Source organism: Bidens hawaiensis, unplaced genomic scaffold, assembly GCF_021521415.1.
Source record: "Bidens hawaiensis isolate Kalapana, Puna unplaced genomic scaffold, B.hawaiensis_p1.1 tig00030593_1, whole genome shotgun sequence".
Lineage (NCBI taxonomy): Eukaryota > Viridiplantae > Streptophyta > Magnoliopsida > Asterales > Asteraceae > Bidens > Bidens hawaiensis.
This window is the reverse complement of record NW_027495115.1, coordinates 232,007-247,089: the sequence shown is the minus strand read 5'-3', so window position 1 is coordinate 247,089 and position 15,083 is coordinate 232,007. Positions and strand designations below refer to the sequence as shown.

At 31.0% G+C, this 15,083-nt stretch overlaps 1 pseudogene; it reads left to right on the top strand.

Annotated features, from left to right (window-relative positions):
* Positions 1 to 8,978: 8,978 nt before the first annotated feature.
* On the top strand, positions 8,979 to 10,409 carry LOC143580766 (butanoate--CoA ligase AAE1 pseudogene; annotated as a pseudogene).
* Positions 10,410 to 15,083: the final 4,674 nt, after the last annotated feature.

Genomic DNA, 15,083 nt, shown 5'->3' with positions numbered 1-15,083 from the left:
CCTGGAAAAGTTGTAAGTTCTTAAGCTTTAGGTTGTAATATGTTAATGTTTTATAGTGTTATGTTTTTCATATTACACGATGATACAACTTACATGTTTAGAGGTTGTGTGGAATAACATAACTATTGGGCTTCTTCAACACATTTCAGTGGGAATTTGTTGCGCTAGAAATTTGATATGTAGATAAAACATAAATATCATAACTAAAGAACATGCCCGGCCCAAAGGGAGGGGTGGAGAGGGCGACAGCCCAAAGCCCGGTCATCCCAAGGACCCGAAACATTTTTAGAACAATTACATATTTTTAATATTTATGTATATAATTTCGGTTTATATTAGTAAACAAAATTAATGTAATTGGTGTAGTGGGAAAGCATGTGTTTTTGTTTTTGCTGTGTGCAAGTTCAAGTCTTCTTCCATGCTGTTTTTTTATAACTTTTTTTAACAAAATGGCTAGCAATACACATAAAAAGTCGTAATTTGAATCCTAAAAACCTAGTCATCATTTTTACCCCCAAACACAAACTTATTAAATAACCCAATGGGTGACAATAAATACAAAGAAAATCATACAAATTTGAAATTTGAAACCCTCCAACTATATACCGAATAAAGTTGTTAGAAATCCAATTTTATGGAAATAAAGATGTAAGAAATTCAAAACAGCCACATAATAACGGATTTAGTTCTCCTACTATTTAGAAAAAAATATATGTTCGTACAAATAAGGATATTTAATACATATCTTATTCGTTTTTTTGATTGTTAATTACTTATTTAGTTACATGTGATTTATCTTATTGTGACCAAGCTGACCCTTTAGCTCATTTAAATCATAATTTTACTTGGACCATTATTACATTTAAATCATTATTGGTATTAAGAATAATATATTAGAGAGTAGGTACAAATAGTTGGTCACGACCTTTGGTTCCAATAACGCTATAAAATGTTCACGAAACATTTAAGTATTTAAATTAGATAATTGCAACAATACTTTTTATTTTGTTTGTTGTTATCATAATTATAAGAACTATATATGAGTTTATGTTCTAGCAGACCATTTTTTAACTCACCACAGGCCTCGAAAAATCTAGGAATTCTCGCGGACGACCCTGCAAAAGAAATAAATATTACAAACATGAAGTTGTGATTTGCCGCTTCAGTACCGATAGTGAAAAAAATATGTTTTTTATAAGTATATTACATCGATTGAAAACCATACAAAAAATACCAACAATGACATCGGTATTTATGTTGTTTAGTAGGTATCGGTTCAGTTCATCATGGTATAGACACTATGTTTAGTTCATCAGTTTAGTTCTCCACTGTATCGAAACTCGATATAGTTTACGATACTTCAAAAATACTTCATTCCAAATACAACTTTGTTTTTATTGGAATATTGGAGCGTTTTGAAAAACAATTAAGATTAATAAAAAAAAGTAAATGAATCAAAAGAGTACATATATAGTGTACCGGTGAATTTGAAACATAAAATAAACAAGTGAGAATCGGTTTGGTCCATTACAGTACAACACTTTGTATGGTTTATAACAAAAAAAATCATCTAAACAAACATGTACTCAATAAATTATATTAAAAAAATGGGGGTATGGTGGGTGGGTGGGTGGGTGGGAGAGAAAAAGAATTACCTATAACTACGTAGTTAATTTTTCGTAAAAATAGCTAAGAAAAGAAAGTTATAAGATAAAAATGTTCATTCGGTATGTTCGTCACATACCAATACTGTAGGTGAGTTGTCGATTTGTGATGAACTGGCCGGGTAGCATCTCGTCCTCTTAAAAAATGAAATTAAAATGTTGAAATAAAACTAGACACAATCTGTTTATACAAAAGAAATATGTGTAAAAGTAATAATACCATAAATAGTGAAATTAAAAATAAAACTAAACCTATAGACACAATCTGGCCCAAGGAGGTCGGCACAAGGGAGGTCAAGGACGTTGGACATATATATATATATATATATATATATATATATATATATATATATATATAATATATATATATATATATATATATATATATATATATATATATTGTTTTAAAATATAAGGTTGAAAAAAAATGACACATTTGTTCAATAAATCAAAGGTCATGGGTTCAATTATTCTCATTGGTGATATTTTATTTTTATAGGAAAGACTTTTATTTATGTTTTATACAAGCTATTTTAGTAATTTTTATTATTATTTGTTGTTTTGGTTCGTATCGAGCTTTGAAAATGCAACCAAATTGGTAAAATTATCAAATTATATATCACAAATGTGTTGTTTTTGTTTTCATCCAGAGCCCTGAAATTTTAGTAGATTCTCGAAGACAACTCTACAATTTTTTTATACAAAAGAATTATGTGTAAAAGTTAGGGGTGCAAACGGGCCGAACTGCTTGCAAGCTACTCGATATCGTCTCGTTAAAAAACTTGGTTGGGCCCAGATTAAACGAGCATGAGCCCGAGCTCGAGCCTAAAAGTACGCTTGTTTAATAAACGAGCCTGACCTAATTGAAGCTCGATTCGGCCCGCGAGCCTAAACAAGCATGTCATTTATATAAATTTTGTTATGTGTATCTAATAATTAATTAAAATATATAATGTAATGAAAAAATAACTAAATAATATATATTATGTTATATACAAATTATAATTTATGTATCTATGTGTGTGTGTGTATATATATATATGTAATTAATTACAAATATATTAAATTTAATATTTAAATAGTAAGCGAGTCGAACTTGAGCATAAAAAATTACTCACGAGCTGAGCTCGAGCTTTAAAAATAAAGATCAAAACGAGACGAGCATGAGATCAAACTCTGTGTAAGTTAAACTAGACGAGTTCGAGCCTAGCCGAGCTTGGGCTTGACATGACTCATTTGCATCCCTAGCAAATGTACTAATGAGTGTTTTGTAATATAGATATTACTAGTGAAGTTTCCTTCGCTATGATGCGGTAATTCGGTAATTCAGTCGGTTTCGTTTAAACCTGTTATGGTAATGATACTTGTTTTAGTAATCAGAAGAAGAAACAATATATGTGTATATATATATATTATAATTTACTTTTCTTGGTTTCGAAGAAAATTTACATTCCAGTAGATAAAAATAAGTGTGTTGCAATGATATATTCGTAATTTTTAAAAAAAAATTTGTATTTTAAAAGTTATAAAGAAAAATAAAATACGTTTAAAAGTTATTTATACTATTAAAATAAGCAAATAAATTAAACAAAAAAAAGGGCTAAATGTCAAGCTCCAATTGAACGGGGCACTATCAAGTGACAATTGCATTAGAAAACCAAACCTATAGATACAATCTATAAATACAAAAGAAATATGTGTGAACGTAATACATATAATATGCGATTTGTAAAAGTGATGAACCACTGACATTCATATGAAGTCAACTTCTAAATTTCTAAAGATAAAAAACACTTTATACTCAAATGGGTACCTTTATTCTTTTTAGAAGAATAGAGTACCATAGATACCAAACTACAAACTACAATCAATCAATCAATCAATCATGCCCAGTAAAATCCCACCGACAGCAAAGCTATAAGTAGGGTCTGGGGAGGGTGGGATGTAGGCACACCGTACCTCTATCCAAAGGAATAAAGATGTGGCTTCCAGAGAGACCCTCGGCTCTAAGTACATGTGTATGAAGCAAAATAAAGGAAAATAAAGCAAAATAAAGAAAATCAAAGTTTAACAGTTATATAAAAACTACTACTAATTATAATAATATTAATAATAAGATCACAGTTTAACAGCTATATAAAAGCTAATAATAATTATAATAATAATAATAATATATGTAAGGGAAATACCATTATGGTATGTGGCCTAAATAAGTTAAGTCTAAGCCCTAAGGTATTCAATTCTCTCTAAAAATCCTTAACTTTAATTCTACTTCTCCACGAATTCCTATCCTCAACCATGTCCTCGGAGAGGTTTAGGTCTATCAAATCATGCCTAATCCTCTCATCCCAAGTCAATTTCGGTCGTCCTCTACCACTCCTCCCCTCTATAGTAATGTTTTCTACGGATCTAACAGGATTCGTCGTCTGTCTTCTCTTTACATGTCCAAACCATCTCAATCTCCACTCTCTTATCTTGTCTGCTATGTTCGCCACCCCTAATCTCTCGCGAAACACAACGTTTCTTATTCGGTCTAGCCTTGTGTGCCCACACATCCAACGTAGCTTTCTCATTTCTGCTACCTCCATCTTCCGCACTTGTGCCTTCTTGATGGCCCAACAATCTGTTCCATATAGCATTGCAGGTCTAACTGCCACCCTATGGAATTTTCCCTTTAGTTTAGTCGGGAAACTCTTGTCGCACAATATACCTGTGGCTGCTTTCCATCTACACCATCCTACCTGAACTCGGTGGGTCACATCACTGTCTAATTCCCCATCGCTCTGTACAAAAGATCCTAAATACTTGAACTTCATTACCTGCGGGACCACCTGCCCTTCAATTGTGATCTGTGTGTCTTCATTGTCGTTTATCCCACCAAAATCACAGTGGAGGTACTCCGTCTTAGATCGGCTAATCTTTAAACCTTTTGTCTCTAAGGTTGTTCGCCACTCCTCAAGCCTCATGTTTAGATCTTGTTTTTTCTCAGCAAGTAACACAATATCGTCTGCGAACAGAGTTCTCAGAGTACAATTAAGTGAAATGTGAAATTAAGTGAAATGTGAAATGTGAAATTCGTTAAGTAATTTGACGGTGATATAGAAAAATGATATGAGAGTTAATGTTTAAGTCTTGAAATTTGTATGGTCTTATATTCGAAACCTGATTTAAAAGAGTTCTCTCCTTCATGGTATTCTTAGGTGAGTTAGGTCTGAAATACCAAAATCAATATGGATGGTTGCTATCCTGTTTTAAGAAATTTCACTCGATTATTATGGATAGCTCTAGACGCTGTTAAAAAAATAAGAAAGAAAAGAATCAGTTTGTCTTGAAAGTGCCCCTGCTACAATGGCAATCATATGGTTAACAAGATGGATATAAGGACTAGATATTAAACTAGTTACTATTACGTGCAACTCTCAAAAATGGAGATCCGTTGGGAAGTTGTAACCCATTTCACACTCTTAAAAGCATGTATGACTAGGATCCAAGTCTTTTATCAATCTTGACTAGTTAGTATCGTTTTGTCGGATTGAATTGGACGTTAGGATTCGATATTGACATAAGGAAGAAAACAACTTGACATGAATTCTAAGCCACTATCACACTATTTATGAATCAATATCTTAGCCTCTTAGTCACAATCAAAGTCAAGTCGGACCATGTATGATCACAAAGTCATGTACGTGCGTCATAAAGACCTAGTGAAGCTAATTGGTCTTAAAGTGGGACCAACCAATTCATCTTTGTGTGCTAAGTTGCTAACTGCTAAGTTGGTCTAGGCTACTTGTATGGGAAGGCTACAAATTGTGGGGATAAGTAACATGTGACGTTCATTCGGCAAAGAAGAATTTTTGTGTTAGGGGTGTAACAGTATTGTAGTCATATATATATATATATAAAGGATAAAATACAACAATCTCTTATCGTACATTACGTACGCGACACCCTCAACCCTAGATTTCAAGAAATGCGCGGTGGCAAATTTGTAAATTATTTCAAATCGTTTTCATCCTAATTAACCGTTGTATAACCATCGTCACCCGGCGTCATTTGCAGATACATACTTCAATTGATTTAAATTGAAATACGCCATTTGCAGAAACCCAGTTGCAGACGTTCCATATTTGTTCATATGATGGAATCCATGATCAAATTGACGGTTGATTGATAATTGTTTGATGATTACGAGATTATATGAAGTGATTTCAGTGTTCAATTTCATGTTATAGGTGTTTGATTTTAGATATGAACTTCTGAATGTTTAAAGATGTTCGTTTAAAGGTCTGAACATTTAATTTTTTTTTTGCCTGAACGTTTAAACTTTTAACCTTAAACGTTTAAAGGTTTAACATTTGAATGTTTAAGGGTAAGAATTTGACTTGAACATTTAAACTTTTTGTTCTGGACTTTTTTGTTAGTTAGAAGTTAGAACTCCTAAGAAGTTCAGAACTTCTAAACTTTTATGAACACCCAGAACTTCTAAATTTTGATCGTATTAGAACATTTAAAGATGTTTATTTTTTGTCAAAACGTTTAAAGATGTTCATTTTTTGTCAGAACGTTAAAGGTCTTCAGTTTTGTTTAGAACGTTTAAACGTGATATTTTGAACCATAATCAGAGCTCGATTGAGTGCATTATTTCTGCAATTTCATAATTGATTGATGAATCTAAATACTTCTACACATCAATTCGATTGATTAAATCATCATTTTTTGATCAATTTTGCTTGTGATGTTCAACGACGTTCGATTTTAATTTGATTTTTAACTTAGAGATTTCATACTTTAAGATGTGGCTAGAGTTTAGAAATTGTATAAGATAGAGCGATGAGCTCCGAATTTATATCAGAGTCGATTTGTAATCAATAAATTTGATCGCGAACTACTGTTGGGTTATTTACGAAACTACCACCCGCCTGTTTTTAATCTAACGCTCTGAAAGGTCGCGTACGTTATATATGATAAGCCATTATTGTACGTGAACCCACCCATATATATATAACATAATATTTTCCAAAATAATATCCAGTCAACAAATTCTTTTTTTTTTTTGAAAATTGACTTTCATTAAAAACAAACACAACCAACGACTATCACCAAGACGGAGAAAGACGCTGAAATCCAAAAACCAAAAACAACAATCACGTTACATCAAATAAACACCATCTTTTCCAATCCACTACCCCTATCTTAGATCTATTTTTGTACCAAAGAAAACCCAAAGATTTTATATCCGCAACCATTTCTACCACCTTAGTGTTCTTGCCCGAAAAAATCTTTTCATTCCTAGCCCGCCAAATCCTCCAACAAGTAATGATGACAATTCCATGAATAATCAATCTCTTGTTCCCCATCGCACCACAAACCTTATGCACTTCCACCAAATCATTGACATGAAAAACAAAAGATCTAGGGATGTTGCACCATGAACCAATCACATTCCAAACGGCCATAGAAATGAAACACCCGGTTGATCTTCGAACTTCAACTCATGTGAACATCCATATTGTCATGGATTATTTCACTATTAATTAATAGTTATTAAATTTTATAGTAAAAGTCTTTTTATTAATACATGCGTATTTGTATGTTATTGGGGTTGTGGTCCAATGGTAGAGGCAAAGCTTCTAATACACTAAGGTTTGGGGAGGTTGTGGGTTCAAAACCCACTTCCAACAAGGGATTAAGAAATTCACCTTTCAAAAAAAAAATACATGCGTATTTTATACGTTAAAACTCACCCATTATATAAAAATTTGCACTCTAAAACCAAAGCTGACTTTGAGTTAAAGACTCGTTTGCTCATATATTAAATCGCTTGAAACCTGGTGCCGTTTCTTTTCGTAAGACCTTATCAAGTGTCAGCAAACCATCCGAAAAGAAAAGTAACATATATATGTTGTTTATTTGGTTTGGTAAATTGTTAAATATGATAACTTTTTTTCGAGGGATTATTTTGTAGTCTTTAAAAAGATCGAGGACATTGTTTTGCAGTTTTATAAGTTGAAGGATGATTTTGATTATAAATTGGCTTTTATTTTTAAGAATATATAGTCAACACGGCAATAGGTAAACTAATCAGTTAAGGAGTAAATCAAAACGTGAAGAGGACGCATATCACATTTTTAATAAATCAATATTAAATGTTATAAAATATAAATAATTGAAACCGACTATAGCAAGTCTGTTAGATCGGTTTAAAATTTTGTTGTTCGATTTTGGATGGGTCCAACATATAGATTGAAACTAATATTAAGATTAATCAGTGTAAATCGCAGTTTTTCTTCCCGTGATTTGGTTCGGTGGCATTGTATATTTAACTTTTAAAATAGTAAAATAATTATTTCTATTCATGTTGTTTGGTCAAATTGTTATTTAAGTACAAAGTATAAGGTATGGTTTGTTTAAATTTAAAAAAAGTAAATTGTGACTTTTGTCTCTAATGTTTCATTTAGGGATTAAAAACGTAAATTATAAAATTTTCGACCAAACCACGTGATTGAAATCCATAATTTACTCATTTTAACTTCTTTTACTTTGAAAATCTAATAAATCAGCTATCTTTTTATTTTAAAATTATGAAACATAAATTAACAATTTTATACAAAAGGTAAGTAAGTGAAGTGTTAACAATTTTTCTTTTTGTTTAAAAAATTTTTTTAGAGTATGATCTATGTATATGTGTTATATTCATTAACTATCTTTATCTTTATTTTTTTAAAGCGATGTTGAAAAAAAAATCATTTCAGAATGTTAAAACTAATTGTTTTAAGACGGGAAATATGGTTGTATTCAAAAGGACGGAGGCGAACGTCAATAATATATTGGGAGAAATTAAAGCGTTAAGCTTTTTGTGGGTTTCTAATAGGTCTAAGAATTTAGACATCACGTGGGAGAGGTGGAGAGTATTTAATTTTTGATGTATTTTGATTGTGGACGTTGTAGGTGTTTTGGTGTTTTTCTCGGTCTAGCTTCTTGCTAGGTCGATGTTTTTTCATTTATATAACTTCTTGATTGGTCGTTCAAAAAAAAAGTTGTTTTAAGACGGGCCCACCCAATCCAACTAGTTTAGTTTGAAATATGGAATCATTTTTAAATCTCTAGATTGAGTTATTTATATGTTTTATATCATATAACTATCTAATCATATCAAAATTTTGAAATATAAACTAAGATTTAGTAAAAGAATTTAAAAATAATCAGTGAATCCTACTGGTTTGGTTTGTTGTATATAGAAGCCGTATTTAATAGTATAACAATAAATTAAATTCGGCATGACAGGAACATCCTAAATTAATTGATTTAATGTAGGTTGCAACGTTTTCCCCGAACACACCTGCTCACTATGAGCTTCACTTTGGGGTGCCAATGGCTGGTGCGATCCTTTGTGCACTCAATACGAGCCTTGACCCACCAACACTAGCAGCCACTCTCCAACAACTGGAACCCCAAGTCATCTTTGTTGACCATCAATACCTTCTAACAGTTAGTGGAGCGTTAAAGCTACTATCAAACGAGAAAATCACGCCACCGAGCCTGGTTCTGATTGGTGGTGGAAAGAATCACACCGTAGTTGATTACAACGATCTTATTTCGCTAGGAAAAGAGGATTTCAAGATTATACACCCGAATGATGAATGTGATCCAATTTCCATAAATTTTACTTCTGGCTCGACCGGGAAGCCAAAGGGGGCGGTTTATAGCCATAGATCGGCATACCTAAACTCATTATCGGTTATCTTTAGATACGATATGAAGAAAATGCCGGTTTTTTTATGGACGGTTGATATGTTTCGTTGCAACGGGTGGTGCTTCCCGTGGGCGGTGGCTGCGTTGGGTGGCACCAATGTTTGCCTTAGAGAAGTGACGGCTGAGCTGATCTTTAATTCGGTTGCGATACATAAGGTTACACACTTATGTGGTCCACCAACAATTTTAGACAAGATTGCAAGTTCAAAAACCAAGGATCAACGGGTAGTTCCGGCTAAGGTTGATGTAATTGTTGCTGGGCCTTTGCCCTCCTCTGAAATTATATCGAAAGTCAAGAAATTTGGGTTTGATATACATCATGGTTATGGAATGACCGAAGCTCTAGGTCCCATGACTGATACACCATTGATAAGAAGCGATAAGAAAGAAAATGATAAAGACGAGAATATGAAGATAAGATATCGTGAAGGAACTCACAACATCCTAACAGAAGATATTGATGTGAAAGACCCTGAGACCATGATTAGTGTACCATCAGACGGGATCACAATTGGAGAAATTACGTTTAGAGGTAACATTGTAATGTTAGGGTACCACAAAGACTTGGAAAGGACCCAGAACGTTTTCAAGGGCGGATGGTTCATGACAGGGGATCTCGGGGTCAGAAATCCTGATGGTGATATAGAGATCAAAGATCATAAGTTGGATAGCATTATCACTAACGGGGAAGTTGTTAGCACTATTGAGATCGAACGGGTCATCAGGACTCACCCATTTGTAAAGGAAGTTGCAGTTGTTGGGAAAACTGATAACGCCCTTGGTGAAACGCCTTATGCCTTTGTGACATTAAAAGACGAATGTTATTTAAGTGGTAAAGATATCATTGACTTTTGTATGGAAAAGTCGTTGCCTGGTAGTATGATCCCGGGAAATGTGTGTTTTGGTATTTTACCGAAGAATTCAACGGGTAAAGTTCTCAAATATGTCCTTAGGGAAAAAGCAAAGAGTATTCTTTATTCGAATGGGCATTGAACATTTAAAGTTATCATTTAAAACATGGGTGCTTAAAATAGATACAATCGTTGAATAATACTTCTGAATGTGATAATATCCTCAATTTCACAGATTGGAAATACAATTGTACCATGTCGTTATAATATGAATAATTTTATTAAGTTAATAATATCAAGGAATGTGATCAAATCAATTGATTTTGAAAGAGCAAATCATGTTTCGTCAATATGTTGAGCTGGAGTGATTTTCTTAACACAATTAGCTCACATATAATTTGTATTTAATAGTATTCCTAGATATTAATCATTGTATTGTATTTAATCCTCATTGGAATTGTACAATTTGTGGTTTCATAATACATTCAAAATGTTCATAAATACTAAGTTATATTTTCTGAGTTAATATAATTGCTTTGCGGACTAGTTAAATCGCAAACCACTAGTGTGGCTGGTTCATTTACATGATAATGTTCAAGGCATAGGTAAACCGACTAGTTTTAATTAATGTGAATCTATCCGTTGGAAGCTCGCCACTCCACCTCCGCTATTTGTTGTTGAACAAGTTAACCGTTTGTTGAAGCAGTTTTTAAACATTAGTTTACATATTTTTCACATAATTTCGAATTTTGAACCGAATATAGTGACATGAGTCAATATTACATCCGCAAAGTTCAAGATCCGATACTTGGTAATTAGGTATCGGTTTTAATCTATTAAGCAAAGGGTGCTTAAAAAGAAAGATGGCCTAAAGATTTGATAGGTACTACACTTACTCTGTCCATAACAATATAAAATTAGGCTTTAGTACGTAATTGTCATGATCAACTACTATAGCGCATCTCCCCATACAATGTTAGAAACCGAAAGAGCCCAATCAAAGACCAACCCAACTATAGTATACAGTACACTATACAATTGCACAAACTTGGTATTTTCAGGAACTAGTTCCGGGTATAGTTAAAAAAAGTCAAGAACCGGGTTGGGTAAGAATCGATTCTAGGTATGGTTGGGTAATTGACTGGAAAGGGTCGGGTCTGGCTTTTGACCGCGCAGAGGCGGAATTGTTTCTGACGGGTCCGGTTCTGGGTACAGTTCCAAGGAGAAACTCAAAACCTGGTACGTACCCGTGGGTTGGGTACGACCGGGTCCGGTTCAGGCCCGGAACCGGGTTTTTTCGCCCAGCTTTGGAAGCTTGTTTAATATTATTTTTTTATGTAATAGTTTTTTGTATTGACATATAACACCCTTGTCTGTGTACAAAGTTAAATAGATTATCTTTTGAGGTAAACAAGTTTTCGTCAAAAATGGGTCATCAAGTTAATAACATGATTAAAGGCATGTCTGAATAAGTTTGACCCCGCTTAACCCATTTATTATACGTATAACACATTTAACTTGTTATGCTAAATAAGTTAATAAGTTGTCACAAAATGTTTACGAGTCATTTACAAAAATAACTTAACTTTAGTGTTTTATTTATAATTAACTATGTCAATAATAGTGTTAAATGAGTCATGTCATTCGTATTACTAAATTTTTTATATTTAATAATGTTAAATATGTTGTGTTGTTTCGTTAGTGTTATTGAAGTAACACATTTAAGCGAGTAAAATGTGTCATCTCATGTTTATTAAACATCTTTAAGTTATTGTTTAGAAATATGAAACATGGTAAATGTGTATGTTCGTGTTTATTAGTTATGTTAATGTTAATAGGTCATGTAGAATATAGCCATACAATAAAACGAAAGAATGAAGAAATTAATATTCCAAGAAGCTTTATATAAAATAACTAAACTAGAGGAACAAAATATATTATGACAGTATCGCTTAGTGACACTGGGAGTGCTGGCAATGAAATCAGGAGTGTCGGCTACGCTTGAAAGACCAAACAAAAGTTAAGCGACAGCTCTTGTAATATACAAAAATCAAAGGCCTGAAAATAATAAATATCAAACTAGGATTTTAGATGTGTTACATACATGTGGAAAACATATCAACAAACCATATAAATATGGGCAACACATTCAACTAATACAAATATGTTTCGAGCAAGATGATACTTTTCGGCTGTCAAAAGTAATAAACTAATTAACCTTTATACAATAGGGTATAATAGATCAATAGGAAACTTTAAAAAATATAACCAGTAAGTTACCAAGATTATTGTGCAAATCTCGCAAATATTAAAGAAATATGTTGTTTTCAAAAACTCTTCATCAAAAGATGACAACAACTTTAATGGAATTGGTCTACGAATGTTCAAATCATTGTCATTTGACAATCCAAACAAACTGCAAATGACAAATATTGTTATTAAATAAAAGTAACGTATTCAAAATTATTAATAAAAATATATAGGAAGAAAAAAAAAACAGACATCAATAGTTTTATAACTGTGTCACCGTTCGAAAAAAATAGTTATATAATTGTTTTTGTATTCTTTAATTTCAAATAAGTAGTCATTGATAAACACACGGCTGACATTCGAGCCAAATATTGATTGAAATAGCATGAGTTTCATTTCAACATTAATAAATAAATATAGGTATATTTTATTAAAATTTATTTTTTAATTTAACTTTTGTTTTATTTCGATTCGATGACCTTTTAGTTAAATATATTAAGCTAAATCGAAGCAATAAAGTTTCATTCTACTAATTTCACTAATTAATTATAATTAAAATAATATAGAGATAATTAAAATTAAACCGATTAATTTTAATTTTATTACATAGAAGTCCTTCCCAAATTAAAATTTTATTAAAGTGACTGCAATCTACGTTAAATTATGTTTCAAACTCATTAACATTATTACTTTATTTAAAATCAATTTCACTGTATAATTCTTTTTTCAAATGTATACATTAATCTTGACATTTATACGTAATTAAAAATTGTTTAGAATATGAAAACTTTGTTAAGATTGGAGACTATTAAAAACTACAAAAGTGTTGTAAAATTTGGTTCTCAAAAACATAAATAGATAATGTATAAATGATTGAAATGTATCAGTACAATTAAAGATGATGAATATTTAGCATAAATAAGCAATTGTATTGAATATCTAAGATTTTATAAAATAAAAATTTGAAATAAGTAATAAACAAAGTATTAAATTGGTCAAATAAATTAATGTGTATTTAATACAAAACATATTAACTTTCTAGTATAATCAAAAGTAGATTATTTATATTTCCAGTATACATTAAATTTGTCATTTATGCTAATTAAAAATTGATCAACATAAAAGATGGAAAGTTTGATGACATTGATGACTATTAAAAACAACAAAAGATTGTTGCAAAAGTCGTCAATTTGGGTTTTGTAAAAACAGAAATAAATAAATGTAAATATTATAATAAAAAACTTTCAATTTTTTTAGAAGTTTACTAACTAAACAATATATTATTAATTTTTTTAATTATCACGAAATTATTGTCAAGAATTTAGCACCATACCTTATTTAACAATAATTTCATTAGATAATTCTTTTTTCAATTATATCAATCTTGGCATTTATGCCTGATTAAAAATTGGTCACATATAAAAGATGAAAAATTTTCATTTTTTATTTAGTTTATTAGTTTATTTTTTAATTTAGCTGGAATACTTTAGACGAATTGGTAATTCTTGACATTTATGCCTAATTAAAAATTGGTCAAAAATAAAAGATGTAAAGTTTATTGAGATTGGACAATATTAAAAAATAAAAAAGTATGGTCAAATTTGGTTCTTCAAAACAGAAATAAATTAATGTATAAGTGATTGGAATGTGTCAATAAAATTAATGATGATAAATATTTAAAATAAATAAGCAATTATAGTAAATATCTAAGATTTTTTAAATATAAATTTGAAATAAGTAATACACAACATATTAAATTGGTCAAATAAATTAATGCGTTTCTAATACAAAACTTAGTAACTTTCGAGTATAATCATAAGTAAATTATTTAAAATTTCCAGTATACATTAAATTTGTCATTTATGCTAATTAAAATTTGGTCAAATATAAAAGATGAAAAGTTTGTTGAAATTGAATACTACTAAAAACCACAAAAGAATGTTGCAATAGTGGTCAATTTCGGATTTTAAAAATAGAAATTAATAAATGTAAATATTTTTATAATTAACGTTCCAATTTTTTGGAAGTTTTATGAACTAAACCCGAACGTTTGGTCAATTTGACCCAAATAAATTGTACCTTTAAATTTAGTAAATGATCAATTATGGTAAGAATTCAAATATTTGACTCTTGATTTTTAATCAGTTATATATTAACCAGCCTCAAAATTTTAAATCAGTTACACATTGTTGCTTGGATTACCATAAATGTAATTAAAATGTGTATAAGGAAATAAAAATTATAGTCAAAACGATAATAAAAATTTGTACACATATACTTTCAACATTTCTCAAATGTGCATTATTGCAACTATATAAATTTTTAATAACAGTATGATTAATAAACATCCCTGATTCGTGGCAGTTAATGTGGTGTGCGTGGTGATAGTAAAATATTATAATGGATTGGGGTTTTAGATTTGCACAAGATCGTGTTTTAAATTTATAAAAGTGATTTCTACTAAAACTAAACACACACAAAATAGGCATGTGTACCTATCGTATATTTAGGATAGTATTGGTAAGAACCAAGCATCGATCCGTGGACACAAATGTTTCCAATAGCG